Here is a 20,949-nt window from a genome sequence, read left to right as displayed (position 1 = left end):
GTATCTGGAAGAAGCTAGCAAGCCAGCTAACTAACTCTAGCCAGATAGCTTGGGTGCTTGACTGCCATTGTGAGGTCAGAACGCTCGGATGAACCCTACTCCTCGGCCCTCTGTACGCTCCAACGCTCTGAATTTACCAACTCCGGGGCGCACTCTGTTACTCCAGAGGGAATTTATGAACACACTTAGCTGTCATAGCTGATTGGCTCAAACGCATTAAGAAGGAAAGAAATTCGACAAATTAACTTTTAACAAGGCACACCTGTTAATTGAAATGCATTCCAGGTGACTACCTCATGAAGCTGGTTGAGAGAATGCCAAGAGTGTGCAAATCAAGGCAAAGGGTGGCTAATTTAAAAAATCTCAAATATAAAATATATTTTGATTTGTTTAACACTTTTGGTTACTACATGATTCCATATGTGTTATTTCATAGTTTTGATGTTTTCACTATTATTCTACAATGTAGAAAATAGTAAAAATAAAGAAAAACCCTTGATTGAGTGTGTCCAAACTTTTGACTGGTACTGTATATGTGTTTGAGGGGGATTTGGCTGCTCTAGGGTTTGATCACTGTATCTTGTGGTCTTGACTCTCAGAGTTGCAGGATTGTGATGAAAGTCACTTTTTTGGCTTGATAACTAGCTAGCTAGCTGGCTGTTTGGATTCAAATAATGTGGCTTTTTGCTTAATCTGTTTGTAAGTGTTACACCAAGGACTGCATGCTGTGTCCAGAGATAGCAGAGGAAGTTCAGGGGATGATCCTAACCACTGCCAAGATGCGGTGGAGTTTCGTGCGCTTTTCAGCAGACGTGGCATCACCCACGTGGGTGTTACATTACTGGCAATGGAGGACAAGTACCAGAGAAGCGAACCCAATGGAGTGACTGACCATTCAGAGAAGCGGCCCCAATGGAGTGACTGACCATTCAGAGAAGCGGCCCCAATGGAGTGACTGACCATTCAGAGAAGCGGCCCCAATGGAGTGACTGACCATTCAGAGAAGCGGCTCCAATGGAGTGACTGACCATTCAGAGAAGCAGGTGTGGTGGGCTGTTGAAGAGGGCCTGTTGTTTCTGTCTTTGTTTCTCCTTGGCTGTCCCATCGATTCCCTCTCCACTAAACCTACACTGCCTTTCCAAAACTAATCATTTCTGAATTTTTCTGAGCAAACAATATACACAAAAGTATGTGGACACCCTTTCAAATTAGTGGACTCGGCTATTTCAGCCACATCCATTGCTGACAGGTGTGTAAAGTCGAACACACAGCCATGCAATCTCCACAGAAACATTGGCAGTAGAAAGGATGCCTCCTTTCCAACAAGTTCGTAAAATGTCTGCCCTGCTAGATCTGCCCCGGTAAACTGTAAGTGCTGTTATTGTAAAGTGGAAACGTCTAGGAGCAACAATGGCTCAGCCGCGAAGTGGTAGGCCACACAAGCTCACAGAACGGGACTGGTGAGTGCTGAAGTGCGTAGCACGTAAAAATCGTCTATCCTCTGTTGCAACTGCCTCTCGAAGCAACGAGAGCTTCATGAAAGGGATTTCCATGGCCGAGCAGCCGCACATAAGCCTAAGATCACCATGCGCTATGCCAAGCGTCAGCTGGAGTGGTGTAAAGCTCGCCACCATTGGAGTGGTGTAAAGCTCGCCACCATTGGAGTGGTGTGGAAGCTCGCCACCATTGAAGTGATGAATCATGCTTCACCATCTGGCTGTCCGATGGACGAATCTGGGTTTGGCGGAAGCCAGGAGAATGCTACCTGCCCTAATGCATAGTGCCAACTGTAAAGTTTGGGGGAGGAGGAATAATGGTCTGGGGCTGTTTTTCATGGTTCGGGCCCCTTAGTTCCAGTGAAGGGAAATCTTAACGCTACAGCATACAATAACATTCTAGACAATTTTGTGCTTCCAACTTTGTGGGAACAGTTTGGGGAAGGGCCTTTCCTGTTTCATGACAATGCCCCCGTGCACAAAGCGAGGTCCATACAGAAATGGTTTGTCGAGATCGGTGCGGAAGAACCTCAAGAACCTTAACCCCATTGAACACCTTTGGGATGAATTGGAACGCCGACTGCGAGCCAGGCCTAATTGCCCAACATCAGTGCCCGACCTCACTAATGCTCTTGTGGCTGAATGGAAGCAGGGAAATCTTAATGCTACAGAATACAATGACATTCTAGACGAATCTGTGCTAAAGAGCGTAACGCGTCAAAATTGTCTTTCCTTGTTTGCAACACCCACTACTGAGTTCCAAACGGCCTCTTGAAGCAACGTCAGGACAAGAACTGTTTGTCAGGAGCTACCTGAAATGGTTTTCCATGGCCGAGCAGCTGCACACAAGCCTAAGATCACCATGTGCAAGTGTCGGATGGAGTGGTGTAAAGCTCGCCGCCATTGGCCTCTGAAACAGTGGAAACGCGTTCTCTGGCAGTCCAACAGACTAAACTGGGTATGGCTGATGCCAGGATGCATAGTAAAGTTTGGTGGAGGAGGAATAATGACTGGCCTGCACAGGTCCCTGACCTCAACCCCATCGAACACCTTTGGGATGAATTGGAACACCCACTGCGAGCCAGGCCTAATCGCCCAACATCAGCGCCTGACCTGACTAATGCTCTTGTGGCTGAATTGAAGCAAGTCCCCACAGCAATGTTCCAACATCTAGTGGAAAGTCTTCCCAAAAGAGTGGAGGCTGTTATAGCAGCAAAGGGGGGACCAATTCCAATTTCCGTATTTATGCCCATGATTTTGGAATGAACTGTTCGACAACCAGGTGTCCCCATACTTTTGATCATGTAGTGTAGAGCGGTATTTGCATTATTTATTTTATACAGTATTTTTGCTCATCTTTATCAAGGGGGCCAAAAATTTCAGTATGAAGGTATGCATTAACTAAAATGACAAGAGAAATTGATGATGCACTACCCAATTTCGAAATTGCACCTTGTGCTTTCTACTATTACAACTTTCAAGAGTAAGTTTAACGCCGGACTGAGTTCCCCCTGCCAACCCCACTGCTGTAGAGTACACTACACACGGCATTAACGTATTACTGCATAACACGGCATTAACACAACATTAACATATTACTACATAATACAACATGGTATTAACGTATTACTGCATAAAACACAGCATTTACATATTACTGCATGAAACAACACGGCATTAACATATTACTGCATAATACAACACAGCATTAACGTATTACTGCATAGTACAACACAGCATTAACGTATTACTGCATAAAACAACACAGCATTTACGTATTACTGCATAGTACAACACGGCATGAACATATTACTGTATAATACAACACGGCATTAACGTATTACTGCATTAAACAACACAGCATTAACGTATTACTGCATAATACATCACAACACAGCACAGCCTCAATCAAATGAAATCAAACTTTATTTATATAGCACATTTCTTACAACAAATGCATTTCAAGGTGCTTAACAAATACAAATAATCAAAGGTGAGAAAGATAAAACACAAAATGTTTCTATGCAAAAATCTAGTTAAAATAGACACGAATAAAAATGTTGAATTAAGAGAAATTAAAATAGTAACGCATGCATCTCTGAATACTAGTACGGTACAGAAGCAGCATTATACCACATATGTTGAAATATGAAATGGGAGATGAAATGGGGCACGTAGCCTAGTGGTTAGAGCGTTGGGCCAGTAACCATAAAGGTTGATGGATCGAATCCCCGAGCTGACAAGGTCAAAATCTGTCGTTCTGCTTCTGAACAAGGCAGTTAACCCACTGTTCCCTGGTAGGCCGACATTGTAAGTAAGAATTTGTTCTCAACTGACTTTTCTAGTTAAAGAAAAGGTCAAATAAAAATGTTTAAAAATATAAATAATATTCTTCATAGAATAGAATACAATTAAAAATGTCCATACCGACTACAATGATGGACCCGCTGGCCTCAACCCTGTCCAGGTTGGTGATGACCTCACAGGTGTAAACACCCTCGTCTTCTGTCTGCACATTGGCCACAATCAGGTCTGGGCCCTCAAATGTGTACCTGGGAATAATGTATTCTTGGTCATGATCGTGATTGAGATCATCGTCATCATTACACACACACACACACACACACACACAGAGACATACAGTAAATATGTCCTTACTTGTCCTCGGCGTATGACTGAAAGAGTTCCTGTCCGCTCCTCTTCCACTGAATGTGTGGAGGAGTCAGTTTGGGGTCCACCTGTGCCAGGCAGGTAAAGATGGCCGTCTTACCAGGTTGAACACGCAGAGACCCAGGAGGAGACAGGATCACTGTCCTGTCTGAGAGAGAGAGATGGGGAGAGAGACGGGGAGAGAGATGGGGAGAGAGAGATGGGGAGAGTGACGGGGAGAGAGATGGGGAGAGAGAGATGGGGAGAGAGACGGGGGAGAGATGGAGAGAGATGGGGGAGAGATGGAGAGAGATGGGGAGAGAGATGGGGAGAGAGAGAGATGGGGAGAGAGAGAGATATGGGGTGAGAGAGAGGGGGAGAGATGGAGAGAGATGGGGGAGAGATGGAGAGAGATGGGGGAGAGATGGAGAGAGATGGGGAGAGAGACGGAGAGAGATGGGGAGAGAGACGGGGGAGAGATGGAGAGAGATGGGGAGAGAGACGGGGAGAGAGATGGGGAGAGAGAGATGGGGAGAGAGAGATGGGGAGAGATGGAGAGAAATGGGGGAGAGATGGAGAGAGATGGGGGAGAGAGAGAGAGATGGGGAGAGAGACGGGGGAGAGATGGAGAGAGATGGGGGAGAGAGAGAGAGAGATGGGGGAGAGATGGAGAGAGATGGGGGAGAGATGGAGAGAGATGGGGAGAGAGACGGGGGAGAGATGGAGAGAGATGGGGAGAGAGACGGGGAGAGAGATGGGAAGAGAGAGATGGGGAGAGAGAGATGGGGAGAGAGACGGGGAGAGATGGAGAGAGATGGGGAGAGATGGAGAGAGATGGGGAAGAGAGAGAGAGATGGGGAGAGAGACGGGGGAGAGATGGAGAGAGATGGGGGGAGAGAGAGAGAGATGGGGAGAGAGAGAGAGAGAGATGGGGAGAGAGAGAGGGGGAGAGATGGAGAGAGATGGGGGAGAGATGGAGAGAGATGGGGGAGAGAGAGAGAGATGGGGAGAGAGAGATGGGGAGAGAGAGAGGGGGAGGGTTACAGAGACAGGTGCAGGCAAGGTTTGAGGAGTGTGTGCGCGTGTGTGGTTCATGGCCTACTCACTCAGCACATCCAGGTCAGCGTTGATTGAGAGGTTGGTGTTGCTAACGGAGCAGGTGTACAGGCCCTCGTCGCCATGGGAGACATTGGTGATCTGGAGGTTTCCATTGGTCAGCAGGTTAACCCTGGGCTCAGCCAGTAGAGAAGCGCTGCTGTTCCTCTCCCTGGATAGGAAATACAGAGATACACTGATTACACAGAAAACACAGCCAGAGAGGGTGGGAAACCCAGACCCTCATTAAGCAGCCTAAAGGCAGGATTTTGTCTGACTGGTTGTCAATGAAGAGAGACACATTCCTTCCTTAATGGAAGACTATCTGAATCTAATTAAACAAACTAGTTTCTTAGAATAGAATAGAATATAACACAATATATACTCATACAGGTGTGTGTCTTACCATGTTACTTTAGGTCTGGGAGAGCCGAAGGTCTGACACTGCAGTACAGCATTCTGTCCCTCTGTGGAGTTGTATTTCTGTCCGTCGGCATTCAGGATCTGAGGAGGCAGTTCTGGAACAGGATACAAGGTACAGGTTTATCAATGTGACGTATTTGTTGTTGACACATACACACACAACACAGCTCCCCCTCACCGATGACGAAGATGTAGGTATTGACTAGGATGGTTCCGTGTTTGTTGTGGGCCTGACACTGGTAGACTGCTGTATCAGTGAAGACCACATCTCTCAGAATCAGAGCTCCATCTCTCACAGTACGCCTAGGGTTTGAGTCTATGCCTGGGGAGAGACACACACATTACAGCAAGTCATCACAACATCCTACCAAAGCACAATACTGACTGGCATATTCATGAGAAAAAAGGACATTTTAAGTTACATTTTTAGAGTTGTTAATAGCCGAAAGAAAGAAATATTGTAATTTCACCTATGCACATCAGTAGACATAAAGATTCTAATTTGACCTATGCACATCAGTAGCAGGTGTAATAAGCTGAGTTTGCTGCTAAACCTTGTTAATGCATAGGTCAACTGTATGTGTAAGAGTAACATGCGTTATTCCACACTTGTGATGGGTTTTCCATTGATGCTCCAGGCGACAGCAGGAGACGGGATGCCATCAGCCTGACAGTCCAGTCTCACCGTCTCTCCTGGGGCATAGAGCTGGCTTACTGGCTCCTTGGTCCAGTAAGGAGCCGCTGCACAACAAACAGCACACCATTATACACAACATTATGATGCACAACGTTATGATACACAACACAAACCATCAATATGCAGTTAGTTAAACAGACAGCATAGACGACAACAGACAGCATAGACAACAACAGACAGCATAGACAACAACAGACAGCATAGACAACAACAGACAGCATAGACAACAACAGACAGCATAGAACACAACAGACAGCATAGAACACAACAGACAGCATAGAACACAACAGACAGCATAGAACACAACAGACAGCATAGAACACAACAGACAGCATAGAACACAACAGCATACACAGACAGCATAGACAACAACACATAGAAAAGCATGAACAGACAACAACAGTATGACACACAACAAGATCATACGTACTGTAACGCATGAGGGCATGGTGGAAAACACATCAACACACAGCCACAGCAGTAACCTTAGCAGGTAAACAAGAGAGGAAACAGTGTGTGTGTGTGTGTGTGTTGTCTTGTTTACCTTCGACGCTAACGGTGTAGGTGTGTGTGACCTTGCCCTGTGAGTTGTTAACTGAACACTGGTACTCTCCCCCGTCGCTAACTGAGATGTTACTGATGCGCAGCAGACGGTCAGACAGATGTCTGGACGTACGGGACTCGGACAGCTGGCCGTCCTTCCTCACCCACTTGACTGTAGGGGTAGGGCTGGATGGGGAGGGAGAGCGAGGAGGGAGGGGGGGATGGTGGAGCCAAAAGGGGGAAGGAGGGAGGGAGAGGGGGAGTGGAGGGAGGGAGAGGGGAAGGAAGGGGGGTGTGGAGGAGGAAGGGAAAGAGAGAAAGGGGGAGAGGGAGCGAAAAAGAGGCAAGATAGATGTTAGATGTTCCTCTTGACCTAACAGGCTCGCTTTGATTGAGCCATGCCTGTGCACGGACAGAGAGAGAGTTAGACTTACAGGCCCTGGACGATGCACTCTAGCTCCAGGCTCTGGCCCCGGAGGGCGTGGTAAGTGCTGTGGGTCCCTGAGGGCCTCATCATCTGGGGCCTTCGGCTCCGAACCACTGAGTTAGCTGGAGAGAGAGGGAGGGAGGGGGAGAGAGAGGAAGGGAGGGGGAGAGAGAGAGACGGAGACAGAAACAGAGGTTCATACAGTGGTAGAAAATGTAAAAGCAAAGATACCTTGATAGAAAATTAAAAAGTAAAAGTGAAAATCACCCAGTAAATTACTACTTGAGTAAAAGTCTGAAAGTATTTGGTTTAAAATATACACTGAACAAAAATATGAAAGTAACATGTGAAGTGTTGGTCCCATGTTTCATGATCTGAAATAAAAAGATCCCAAAAATGTTCCATACCCACAAATTGGCTGGGCCTGGCTCCCCAATGGGTGGGCCTGGCTGTCAAGTGGGTGGGCCTATACCTTCCAAAGCTGTCCAGTCATGTGAAATCCATAGATTAGGGCCTAATTTATTTATTTAATTGGACTGATTTCCTTATATGAACAGTAACTCGTAAAATCGTTGAAATTGTTGCCTGTTGCATTTATATTTTAATTTGAAATTCCACATTGAGCCAACCAGACAGCATGATATTCTTTTCTTTTGAATTTACGGATCGCCAGGGGCACACTCCAATACTCAGACATAATTTACCAACAAATCATTTGTGTTTAGTGAGTCTGCCAGATCAGAGGCAGTAGGGATGAACAGGGAGGTTCTCTGTTTAGTGAGTCTGCCAGATCAGAGGCAGTAGGGATGAACAGGGAGGTTCTCTGTTTAGTGAGACTGCCAGATCAGAGGCAGTAGGGATGACCAGGGATGTTCTCTGTTTAGTGAGTCTGCCAGATCAGAGGCAGTAGGGATGAACAGGGAGGTTCTCTGTTTAGTGAGTCCACCAGATCAGAGGCAGTAGGGATGAACAGGGAGGTTCTCTGTTTAGTGAGTCCGCCAGATCAGAGGCAGTAGGGATGAACAGGGAGGTTCTCTGTTTAGTGAGTCTGCCAGATCAGAGGCAGTAGGGATGAACAGGGAGGTTCTCTGTTTAGTGAGACTGCCAGATCAGAGGCAGTAGGGATGAACAGGGATGTTCTCTGTTTAGTGAGACTGCCAGATCAGAGGCAGTAGGGATGAACAGGGAGGTTCTCTGTTTAGTGAGACTGCCAGATCAGAGGCAGTAGGGATGAACAGGGAGGTTCTCTGTTTAGTGAGTCTGCCAGATCAGAGGCAGTAGGGATGAACAGGGAGGTTCTCTGTTTAGTGAGTCTGCCAGATCAGAGGCAGTAGGGATGAACAGGGAGGTTCTCTTGATAAGTGCGGAATTGGAACATTTTCGTGTCCTGTTAAGCATTTGAAATGCAACGAGTATTTTTGGGTGTCAGGGAAAATGTATGTGAGTAGAAAGTACATTATTTTCTTGTAATCTATGTTCATTAGTTCACTAGGGAGTTTTTCCTAGCCACCGTGCTTCTACACCTGCATTGCTTGCTGTTTGGGGTTTTAGGCTGGGTTTCTGTATAGCACTTTGAGATATCAGCTTTATAAATACATTTGATTTGATTAGCCACACTACTGTAGGCAACACTACAGATATCTGACATGCTCCTATACCCCCAGGTGGCCTTGGCTTGGGTTACGGTCCCATCAGTGTCTCTGTTCTTAACTAACATGTGGGGAGGGGTTGAGACAACCTGTACTGTAGTTAACAAATGGCCTTCAGGCGCTATCGTATGTTACCATGGTGACTGGCATTATTAGTGGTGACTCATAGTCAGGGTGATTGACTAGTACTGCGTTACCATGGTGACCAAGGTCAGTCTACAGTGTGTTACCACGGTTACCGAGGTCAGTCTAGCTTAGTATTTACAGGTTGTGACGGTGAGGATGATGGATTCCTTAAAGAGTTTGGTTGGAGTGCTGAGGTGCTGGGCATTATAGGTGTAGTCATAACAGTTATAGTACTGTGTTACCATGGTGAGTGACGGTGTACTTACAGGTTGTAACAGTCAGGGTGATGGGTTCCTTGGAGAGGATGGTGCGAGCGTTGAGGTACTGGACGTTACAGGTGTAGTCAATACGGGTGTCATTGATGGTGACGTGAGAGAAGTAGAGGTTCCCGTCCCGACCCTGGGTTACACGATCATTTAGCTCAATGTGATGCATTCCTGGAGGGGAGTGGAGGGGAGGGAGAAGAGAAGGAGCGGGGAGGGGAGGGGGAGTGAGAGGAGAAGGGGAGGGGAGGGGAGTAGGAGGAAGGGAGTGAGAAGAGAAGGAGCGGGGAGGGGAGGGGGAGTAAGGGGGAGGGAGTGAGTGAGAAGGAGCGGGGAGGGGAGGGGGAGTAGGGGGGAGGGGAGTGAGAGGAGAAGGGGAGGGGAGGGGAGTAGGAGGAAGGGAGTAAGAAGAGAAGGAGCGGGGAGGGGAGGGAGAGTAGAGGGGAGGGAGTGAGTGAGAAGGAGCGGGGAGGGGAGGGGGAGTAGGGGGGAGGGGAGTGAGAGGAGAAGGGGAGGGGAGGGGAGGGGGAGTAGGGGGGAGGGAGTAAGAAGAGAAGGAGCGGGGAGGGGAGGGGGAGTAGGGGGGAGGGGAGTGAGAGGAGAAGGGGAGGGGAGGGGAGTAGGAGGAAGGGAGTAAGAAGAGAAGGAGCAGGGAGGGGAGGGGGAGTAGGGGGGAGGGAGAGTGAGTGAGAAGGAGCGGGGAGGGGAGGGGGAGTAGGGGGAAGGGGAGTGAGAAGGAGCGGGGAGGGGGAGTAGGGGGAAGGGGAGTGAGAAGGAGCGGGGAGGGGAGGGGAGGGAGAGTAGGGGGAGGGAGAAGAGAAGGAGCGGGGAGGAAGGGGGGGAGGGGGAGTAGGGGGAAGGGGAGTGAGAAGAGAAGAAGCGGGGAGGGGGAGTAGGGGGAGGGGAGGGGGAGTATGGGGAGGGGAGTGAGAAGAGAAGAAGCGGGGAGGGGGAGTAGGGGGAGGGGAGGGGGAGTATGGGGAGGGGAGGGGGAAGAGAAGAAGTGGGGAGGGGGAGTAGGGGGAGGGGAGGGGGAGTATGGGGAGGGGAGGGGGAAGAGAAGAAGTGGGGAGGGGGAGTAGGGGGAGGGGAGGGGGAGTATGGGGAGGGGAGGGGGAAGAGAAGAAGCGGGGAGGGGGAGTAGGGGGGAGGATGTGAGAAGGAGCAGGAAGGGGAGGGGAGGGAGAGTAGGGGGAGGGAGAAGAGAAGGAGCGGGGAGGGAAGGGTGGGAGGGGGAGTGGGGGGAGGGAGAAGAGAAGGAGCGGGGAGGGGAGGGGGGGGTAGGGGGGAAGGGGAAGAGAAGGAGGGAGAATATAGTTTATTTATGTTTTATTCAGCAAAAAGAACACACCATGAAAAATCAGATGGTCAAAGGAGATGGAGAGACATATAAAGGATGAGTAAAACAGACAGACAGAGAGAAAGAGATACTCACGCTCGTCCATCCAGTGGATGACAGGAGGAACAGTGCTGATAGGAGGGTTACATTTCAGTACCACACTCTCTCCTTCCTCCACCTTCTTTTCACCTTCTGCTCTTTCTGCAGGGTCGGGGCGTCTGAAAGGGAGACAGAGCAATGTCAGTAACGCTTTAGTTGAGACTGGTATCATGCAGTATGTATTAGAGCATGTATAAAGCATGCAGTATGTATTACTTGTTATGCGCATTTATAAATCATGCCGTATGTATTACTTGTTATGCGCATTTATAAATCATGCAGTATGTATTAGAGCATGTATAAAGCATGCAGTATGTATTACTTGTTATGCGCGTTTATAAATCATGCAGAATGTATTAGAGCATGTATAAATCATGCAGTATGTATTACTTGTTATGCGCATGTATAAATCATGCAGTATGTATTACTTGTTATGCGCATGTATAAATCATGCAGTATGTATTACTTGTTATGAGCATGTATAAATCATGCAGTATGTATTACTTGTTATGAGCATGTATAAATCATGCAGTATGTATTACTTGTTATGAGCATGTATAAATCATGCAGTATGTATTTAAGAGCATGTATAAAGCATGCAGTGTGTATTACTTGTTAAGGGCATGTATAAAGCATGCAGTATGTATTAGAGCATGTATAAATCATGCAGTGTGTATTACTTGTTAAGAGCATGTATAAATCATGCAGTATGTATTACTTGTTATGAGCATGTATAAATCATGCAGTATGTATTTAAGAGCATGTATAAAGCATGCAGTGTGTATTACTTGTTAAGGGCATGTATAAATCATGCAGTATGTATTAGAGCATGTATAAATCATGCAGTGTGTATTACTTGTTAAGAGCATGTATAAATCATGCAGTATGTATTACTTGTTATGAGCATGTATAAATCATGCAGTATGTATTTAAGAGCATGTATAAAGCATGCAGTGTGTATTACTTGTTAAGGGCATGTATAAAGCATGCAGTATGTATTAGAGCATGTATAAATCATGCAGTGTGTATTACTTGTTAAGAGCATGTATAAATCATGCAGTATGTATTACTTGTTATGAGCATGTATAAATCATGCAGTATGTATTACTTGTTAAGAGCATGTTTAATCCCTTATAATAATCTCTTGTCAACTCATAGCACGCATGTCAACTCATAGCACGCATGTCGACTCATAGCACGCATGTCAACTCATAGCACGCATGTCAACTCATAGCACGCATGTCGACTCATAGCACGTATGTCAACTCATAGCACGCATGTCGACTCATAGCACGCATGTCAACTCATAGCACGTATGTCGACTCATAGCACGCATGTCAACTCATAGCACGTATGTCAACATAACAGTGTTATACATGCTCGTGACAAGGCTTACAATGCAAAACACCTGTTGCCTTAGCCAAAGTGTTAATGATATAAGCCTTTTCAACACAACTCAGAATACAAGCAGTAGACCACTTGTTTACAGGCAAACTGCTGCAATGCACAATAATTTGAACGTTTAAGAATTTGATAAATCTTCAAAGAGACATCAAGTTGCAGTGTTATGCTCCAGAAGTAGAATGCTGAATGCTTTGTGAGTCATAGCATAAACTGTGTGTGTGAGTGCGCTCTTCTCTCTTGTTCTCATCGTCAGTACTCCCAGCAGACCTAGCAAAAGATGTTTCTGTTCTGTTGCTGCATGATATCAACTAGACCTCGTCGTCGGGGAAACTGAGAAGGAGGTTTCCGGAGAGAGAGAGAGAGCCAGAGATACAGGTAGATGTGTGTGTGTGTGTGTGTGTGTGTGTGTGTGAGAAGAGTGTGTGTGTGTGTGTGTGTGTGTGTGTGTGTGTGTGTGTGTGTGTGTGTGTGTGTGTGTGCATGTGTGTTTGTGAGAGAGTCAAATCAAATTTTATTGGTCACATACACATGGTTATTAGATGTTATTGCAAGTGTAGCGAAATGCTTGTACTTCTAGTTTCGATCATGCAGTAACATCTAACAAGTAATCTAACAATTTCACAACAACTACCTTTTACACACAAGTGTAAAGGAATGAATAAGAATATGTACATATAAATATATGGATGAGTGATGGCCGAACGGCATAGGCAAGATGCAGTAGATGGTATAGAATAAAGTATATACATATGAGATGAGTAATGTAGGGTATGTAAACATTATATAAAATGGCATTGTTTAAAGTGACTAGTGATACATTTATTACATCCAATTTTTTATTATTAAAGTGGCTAGAGATTGAGTCAGTATTTTGGCAGCAGCCACTCAATGTTGGTGATGGCTGTTTAACAGTCTGATTGCCTTGAGATAGAAGCTGTTTTTTAGTCTCTCGGTCCCAGCTTTGATGCACCTGTACTGACCTCGCCTTCTGGATGATAGCGGGGTGAACAGGCAGTGGCTCGGGTGGTTGTTATCCTTGATGATCTTTTTGGCCTTCCTGTGACATTGGGTGGTGTAGGTGTCCTGGAGGGCAGGTAGTTTGCCCCCGGTGATGCGTTGTGCAGATCTCACTACCCTCTGGAAAGCCTTACGTTTGTGGGCGGAGCAGTTGCCGTACCAGGCGGTGATACAGCCCGACAGGATGCTCTCAATTGTGCATCTGTAAAAGTTTGTTAGTGTTTTCAGTGACAAGCTAAATTTCTTCAGCCTCCTGAGGTTGAAGAGGCGCTGTTGCGCCTTCTTCACCACGCTGTCTGTGTGGGTGGACCATTTCAGTTTGTCCGTGATGTGTATGCCGAGCAACTTAAAATGTTCCACCTTCTCCACTACTGTCCCGTCGATGTGGATGGGGGGTGCTCCCTCTACTGTTTCCTGAAGTCCACGATCATCTCCTTTGTTTTGTTGACGTTGAGTGTGAGGTTATTTTCCTGACACCACACTCCGAGGGCCCTCACCTCCTCCCTGTAGGCCGTCTCTTCATTGTTGGTAATCAAGCCTACCACTGTAGTGTTGTCTGCAAACTTGATGATTGAGTTGGAGACGTGCATGGCCACGCAGTCATGGGTGAACAAGGAGTACAGGAGAAGGCTGAGAATGCACCCTTGTGGGGCCCCAGTGTTGAGGATCAGCGGGGGGGAGATGTTGTTTCCTACCCTCACCACCTGGGCGCAGCCCGTCAGGAAGTCCAGGACCCAGTTGCACAAGGCGGGGTCGAGACCCAGGGTCTCAAGCTGAATGACGAGTTTGGAGAGTACTATGGTGTTAAATGCTGAGCTGTAATCGACGAACAGCATTCTTACATAGGTATTCCTCTTGTCCAGATGGGATAAGGCAGTGTGCAGTGTGATTGCGATTGCGTCGTCTGTAGACCTACTGGGGCGGTGAGCAAATTGAAGTGGGTCTAGGGGTAACAGGTAGGGTGGAGGTGATATGGTCCTTGACTAGTCTCTCAAAGCACTTCATGATGACAGAAGTGAGTGCTACGGGGCGGTAGTCATTTAGCTCAGTTACCTTAGCTTTCTTGGGAACAGGAACAATGGTGGCCCTCTTGAAGCATGTGGGAACAGCAGACTGGGATAAGGATTGAATGAATATGTCCGTAAACACACCAGCCAGCTGGTCTGCGCATGCTCTGAGGACGCGGCTGGGGATGCTGTCTGGGCCGGCAGCCTTGCGAGGGTTAACACGTTTAAATGTTTTACTCAGGTTGGTTGCGATGAAGGAGAGTCTGCAGGTTTTGGTAGCGGGCCGTGTCAGTGGCACTGTATTGTCCTCAAAGCGAGCAAAGAAGTTGTTTAATTTGTCTGGGAGCAAGACACCGGTGTCCGCAACGGGGCTGGTTTTCTTTTTGTGTGTGTGTGAGTGTGTGTTTCAGGTGAAGGTAAGCAGGATATACGTGTTAAACCTCCGTAGCACACGTGTTGTCAACAGAGTGCTCTATAAAACACACTCAGCTTTATAGGGGCTCTTATCATGGCACTAGAAATTGTTATGTTATTGTCCATAAAGAAACCAATAGCTTTGCTAAAACAATATACATTCTAAATTAAATGTAGGACACAAAGGCTTTTACCAGCAGCTGCATGATGTCTCAACCTAGATTTCCACACCATGACACTAAAAACCTCTCAAGTCTAGAAAGATTTTGAAAGAAGTGATGGAAATGTTTTGGCTAAACTTCAAGTCCCTCACACAGTGTTACTCTGTCTCTCTGTGAGGGAGATTTCACCATTATTAATCTACTGATTGTCAGCAGCAGACATAAGCCATAAGATCTACTAATGTGCAAAAAAGGAAGTTCCAAACTGTTCAAATCTCCACACTAGCGTAATACAAAAAAAAATCTATGTACTGGGGATTCTCTCTAGCTGTTGTACTAGTATGGATATTGGAACAAAGCATTGTTGGTGGTCATTGGAATGTTGGACTGGAGTTTCTGGTTTACTCACTCTCAGTGATGAGCTGGACCTCGTTAGACACAGCAGTTCCTAATGCGTTATCAGCGTAGCAGCTGTATTTGCCCTTGTATTGGCTCATGGGGCCTGACACTACCCCGGTTTTCATGAAGGTTCCAGAACCCAGAGACACCGACAGGCCCGGTTCATTGGAAGGGATAAATTCTTCCCCATCTTTAGTCCAGCGGAAACTGAGAGAGGGAGGGAGCGGGAGAGCGAGAGAAATAAAGAGAGAGGCAAAGAGAGAGTGAAGACACGGAGACAGAGAGTTAAAGCCCCAGCTTAACCCTGCAATCAACTGTTTGACTAAAAGAAGAGGAAAGGATTGAATAGAGGAATGAGTCTGAGCCTTATGTACTGTCATTTCAATATACATCTCTTCCTCTACAAATGTAGCTTTTTTTCCACCTAGGACAAGTAGAGACAAAATGACACAGTCCCTTGAGTGTAAAATTACATGTTTCCCTTGCTGTAATAAGTGTAATGTCTGCTTCCAACTCACACCCTAAAACACGTAGATCCCATGAACGCAGCTCTCTCTCCAGATCCCAATCACCTGAATTCTAATCAGCTGTTCACACACCTGTATGTCATTATCACACACTATTTAGTTCAGTTCTTTGCACCCCATCACTGTGAGGTATTGTTTGTTTTACGACACACGTCTTTCTGAGTGCTGGGTTTCCCGTGATTTACTCCTCCCATGTATAATAGTTGTTGCCTGCCTCACTAACGACGCCTATTCCCTGCCTGTACTTTCCTGTTATCTACCTATTACCTGATCTCCCGGACTACATTACTAGCCTTTTCCCTGCCTTTACTGTTGCCTTTTTGGACCCCCTGTGTATGACCTTGTGCCTGCCCCTGGACCCAGCTACCTACCTCCTCCTGTGTATGACCTTCTGCCTGCCCCTGGACCCAGCTACCTGCCTCCTACTGTGTATGACCTTGTGCCTGGCCTACTTTTGACTAGTGCCCAGGTGAAAAGTACTGCACTTTAAAGGTAATAGTGTGCATTTGGAATGCAGGATGTGACTGTGAGGAGCTGTGCTCTCATGGAATTCTAATGTAACATTTCTAGATGTCTGAAAGACTACATGTCATGTTCCTTACAAAACAGTTAAGAAAAACAGATCACAGTTCTACTGTAGTTAAAGCAGTGAAGTGTGGTAATTGGGACACACTGCACTTTATATTAACTGCAGTTTTTTTCTAAGGGCTTGGTGTTAGGTAACTAACTTGGGAGGAGGGTTCCCTGATGCTTCGCAGGTCAGGAGGATGTCTTCAGCACTGAACACAGTGATGGACTCAGGCTGGGTGGTGATCACTGGGGGTTTCTTAACTGGACGGGAGAGACACAAAGTTAGCACACACACACATCAAGAGATTTTTCACCTAGTCGGCTCAGGCATTAGAACCAGCAACCTTTTTAACAGCTAGGCTACCTGCCACCCCACACAGTCCTAAAGCCCATAGTCCTACTAACTACAGCCCACCACCCTACAGCTCAACTGTGCTACCTATATTCTGACTCACACAGGGGTTAATAGCCCACCAACTAGAACCGACAGTCCTACGGCCACTGACAGGAGCTGGCTCACAGAGTGAGTGATAGCTGTCATTTCCATTTCCTGAAACATAATGGAATGTATTCATTCCCCCTATTCTAGTCCCCCACGAGCATAGACGGAAATGGAGAGAGGTGGACGGGGAAAGGGAGAGAGAATGCATTGAGAACAGAGGAAAGTGATGGTGTATATTAATGCTAAGGAGACAGTAGTGTAATATATATATATATATATATTACATTAGCTGAGTGGAAGAAAAGACAGGGCCTTGGGGATGAGAGGAGATAATGTAGAAAAAGATAAGTGATTCCTCTTTCTACTATTATGATGTACTGTTATGTTCATAAAACACCCACTGATATCCGACTCATAAAACCCTATATACTAGGACGTGGTTCAGCGATAAAGAACATGGTAACTTTATCCAAAATGGCACCCTTTTCCCTTAGGGCTCTGGTCAAAGGTAGTGCATTATATAGGGAGCCATTTGGGACAATAGCCATATTCTATACATTCTCTATTGCCATATGTTGTATGAGTAATTTACCAAAGTTAACGGAATCTTCTATAATTTTGGTAGTTAACAGAAAATCTATGGCAATCTATCGTGACTTTGGTAATTTATACTTTAACTTAAAACATTTTTTTATTCATATATAGTATTCACATAGTATTTCTAGTGGATATACCATATGGTTCTTGGCATTATTTTGGCAACTCTTCTAACTATTGACTTTTTTCACAACTACCAGCAGTTTGACACCAAAACAATGACAACAAAACATATTAACATAGTAAAATAAATAAAGGTTTCTAAAAATATATACAGTACCAGTCTAAAGTTTGGACACACCTACTCATTCAAGGGTTTTTCCTTATTTCATTTTTTTTGTTTGTTGATGGTTTATATTTGGGTTTTACAACTTTGTCCTTTTTTTTTAATCATCTTCTTTCATATATTTTACATGTGATAAAGCCACACAAAGGGCCAGAGATAATTTCAGACACCTGTGATAATCTGAAGTACCCAAAAGGGCCACTAGATGTCTTGTGATAAATTACATAAAATCCTTGACAGAAAAAAATGCTGGTAATTTATTGGTAAACTTTGTAAGTTTCCAGTAATATACCCTCCCTTTGCCACCTTATTTATGACGCCTGTTGGCTTTTCATGTTCAGTGTTTTCAGTATGTGGGCTGAAAAATGATGTCATCTTTTTTCAATTAGTTTTGCCAGTGTGAACTACATTCTCTAGAGGTCAATGGTACTTGTTGGTTGGGTTCTGATTTGACTCTGAATGAAAAAGACAGACCCAGTCTCAAGGATACATTTACATTATGTAACATAGGTAGGTAAATGGTCGAAGGAAGGCAGGAGATGAAGGGAGGAGAAATTGGGAGGTGGTAGGAGAAATGGAGGGAAGGATAGAGAGGAGGGACGAAAAGATCCAACCATAAATTCATACATTGTGCCCCTGGCCTGAGAGGATGGAAATTCAACATAGAGCTAGATGTAGTAGACTAATGTTAACTAGCTGGCTAATCGTTGCCCATGAAAGGAAGTTAGGCTAGTGAGCAAACATTTTAGCCAGGTAGCCTAGGACAACAAAAACTAAAAGTGTGTACTGTATCACAGAGTGATAGACAGTTTTGTCAACAAGAAAGAGAGGATGTGTAACGCCCTGGCCATAGATAGGGGTTTTTGTTCTTTATTTTGGTTAGGCCAGGGTGTTACATTGGGTGGGCGTTCTATGTTCCTTTTTCTATGTTTTTGTATTTCTTTGTTTTGGCTTTGTTTTGGCTCCCAATCAGGCACAGCTGAAGCTCGTTGTTGCTGATTGGGAGTCACACATAAGGAGCATGTGTTTCCTTTGGGTTTTGTGGGTAATTGTTTCTGTTCAGTGTGTTAGCTGTCAGTACTGTTTGGCTGTCGGTTGTCTTGTTTTTTGTATCGTGTTCTTACGTAATTAAATATTCATGATGAACACTAACTCTGCTGCACCTTGGTCTCTCTCTCACTACAGCCCTTACAGAATTACCCACAAACAACAGACCAAGCAGCGGAGGAAGGAGAGGCACCAGGAGAAAAGCTATCTGAAGTCGTGGACTTGGGAGGAAATCCTGGAAAGGACCATGGGCTCAAGCTGGGGATTATCGCCGCCCGCAGTGGGAGATCGAGGCGGCGAGAGCTGAGAGGCGCTGGTATGAGGAAAGGGAGCGCAACAGACACGGGAGGTAGCCCCCAAAACATTTTTTGGGGGGGCACACGGGGAGTGTGGCGGAACCAGGAAGGAATTCTGGGCCAACTCCCCGTGCTTACGGCAGGCAGCACAGTACTGGTCAGGCACCGTGTTATGCGGTAAAGCGCACGGTGTCCCCAGTACGCGTTCATAGCCCGGTGCGCTATAGGCCAGCCCCCCGCAAGTGCCATGCGAGTGCAGGCATCAAGCCAGGGCGGATGGTGCCAGCTCAGCGCGTCTGGTCTCCAGTGCGCCTCCTCGGTCCAGGTTATCCTGCGCCGGCGTTGCGTACTGTGTCTCCAGAGCGCTGGGAGGGTCCAGTTCGCCCAATGCCTGCTCTCCGCCCGTGCCGGGCCAAAGTGGGCATTCAGCCTGGAGTATGGGTAAAGAGCGTCCGTACCAGAACTCCAGTGCTGCCCCACAGCCCGGTTTATCCTGTGCCTCCTCCTCGGACCAGGCCTCCAGTGGGTCTCCCCATCCTGGTCCGTCCTGTGCCACCTCCCAGGACCAGGCCTCCAGTGGGTCTCCCCATCCTGGTCAGTCCTGTGCCTGCTCCATGGACCAGGCCTCCAGTGGGTCTCCCCATCCTGGTCCGTCCTGTGCCACCTCCCAGGACCAGGCCTCCAGTGGGTCTCCCCATCCTGGTCAGTCCTGTGCCTGCTCCATGAACCAGGTCTCCAGTGGGTCTCCCTATCCTGGTCCGTCCTGTGCCACCTCCCAGGACTAGGCCTCCAGTGGGTCTCGCCAGTCCGGAGCCGCCAGAGCCGCCCGCCTGTCCGGAGCCGCCAGAGCCGCCCGCCTGTCCGGAGCCGCCAGAGCCGCCCGCCTGTCCGGAGCCGCCAGAGCCGCCCGCCTGTCCGGAGCCGCCAGAGCCGCCCGCCTGTCCTGAGCAGTCAGAGCCGCCCGTCAGCCCGGTGAGTCCTGTGCCTACGCCTAGGACCTGGCCTCTTTCATGTCTCCCCAGCCCGGTGAATCCTGGGTCGGTGCAGCCATCGCCGCCCGCCAGCCGGGCGCAGTCATCGCCGCCCGCCAGCCGGGCGCAACCAGGGCCGCCCGCCAGCCGGGCGCAGTCAGGGTCGCCCACCAGACCTTCGGCGCGGCCAGGTGCGCCACCTAAGAGGGCGACGCCAAGGGTGGAACAGAGGCCACGTCCCACACCTGAGCCGAGGCCCACCCGGACCCTCCCCTTCAGTGTCAGGTTTTGCGGCCGGAGTCCGCACCTTGGGGGGGGGGGGTACTGTAACGCCCTGGCCATAGAGAGGGGTTTTTGTTCTTTATTTTGGTTAGGCCAGGGTGTTACATTGGGTGGGCGTTCTATGTTCCTTTTTCTATGTTTTGTATTTCTTTGTTTTGGGCCGTGTGTGGCTCCCAATCAGGCACAGCTGAAGCTCGTTGTTGCTGATTGGGAGTCACACATAAGGAGCATGTTTCTCCTTTGGGTTTTGTGGGTAATTGTTTCTGTTCAGTGTGTTAGCTGTCAGTACTGTTTGGCTGTCGGTTTTCTTGTTTTTTGTATCGTGTTCTTACGTAATTAAATATTCATGATGAACACTAACTCTGCTGCACCTTGGTCTCTCTCTCACGACAGCCCTTACAGGACGGCGTTGGTGTTTCTCTACAAGTAGGGTGAGTCAACACGCTTTTTCACCTTGCGCGCGCGCGCACACACACACACAAATCAGAACCATGGAAAGACATGATATTGATTGATATATGTTGATTGGACTAAATTGTTTTGGAATCTTTTAGTTGTCACTGTATTAGACTAAGCTTATGTGATTTGATGATGTTGAAGTGCTGGAATAGTGGAGGCAGCTCCTGTTTTCTTTGCGACTTGCGGTAACTCTTCGTGGTTCTAAACCAATAGTTGTTTAGTAGAAACATTAACATGCCTGACCAAGCTGTAGGTCATAACTGT

At 47.1% G+C, this 20,949-nt stretch overlaps 1 pseudogene; it reads right to left on the bottom strand.

The window, feature by feature from the left end:
- Positions 1-20,949, bottom strand: part of LOC115166468 (neural cell adhesion molecule L1-like) — a 57,836-nt pseudogene that overhangs the window by 33,360 nt on the left and 3,527 nt on the right.

The sequence above is a fragment of the Salmo trutta genome, chromosome 28 (genome assembly GCF_901001165.1).
Source record: "Salmo trutta chromosome 28, fSalTru1.1, whole genome shotgun sequence".
NCBI classification, from domain to species: Eukaryota; Metazoa; Chordata; class Actinopteri; order Salmoniformes; family Salmonidae; genus Salmo; species Salmo trutta.
This window is presented reverse-complemented; position numbering and strand designations above follow the sequence as displayed.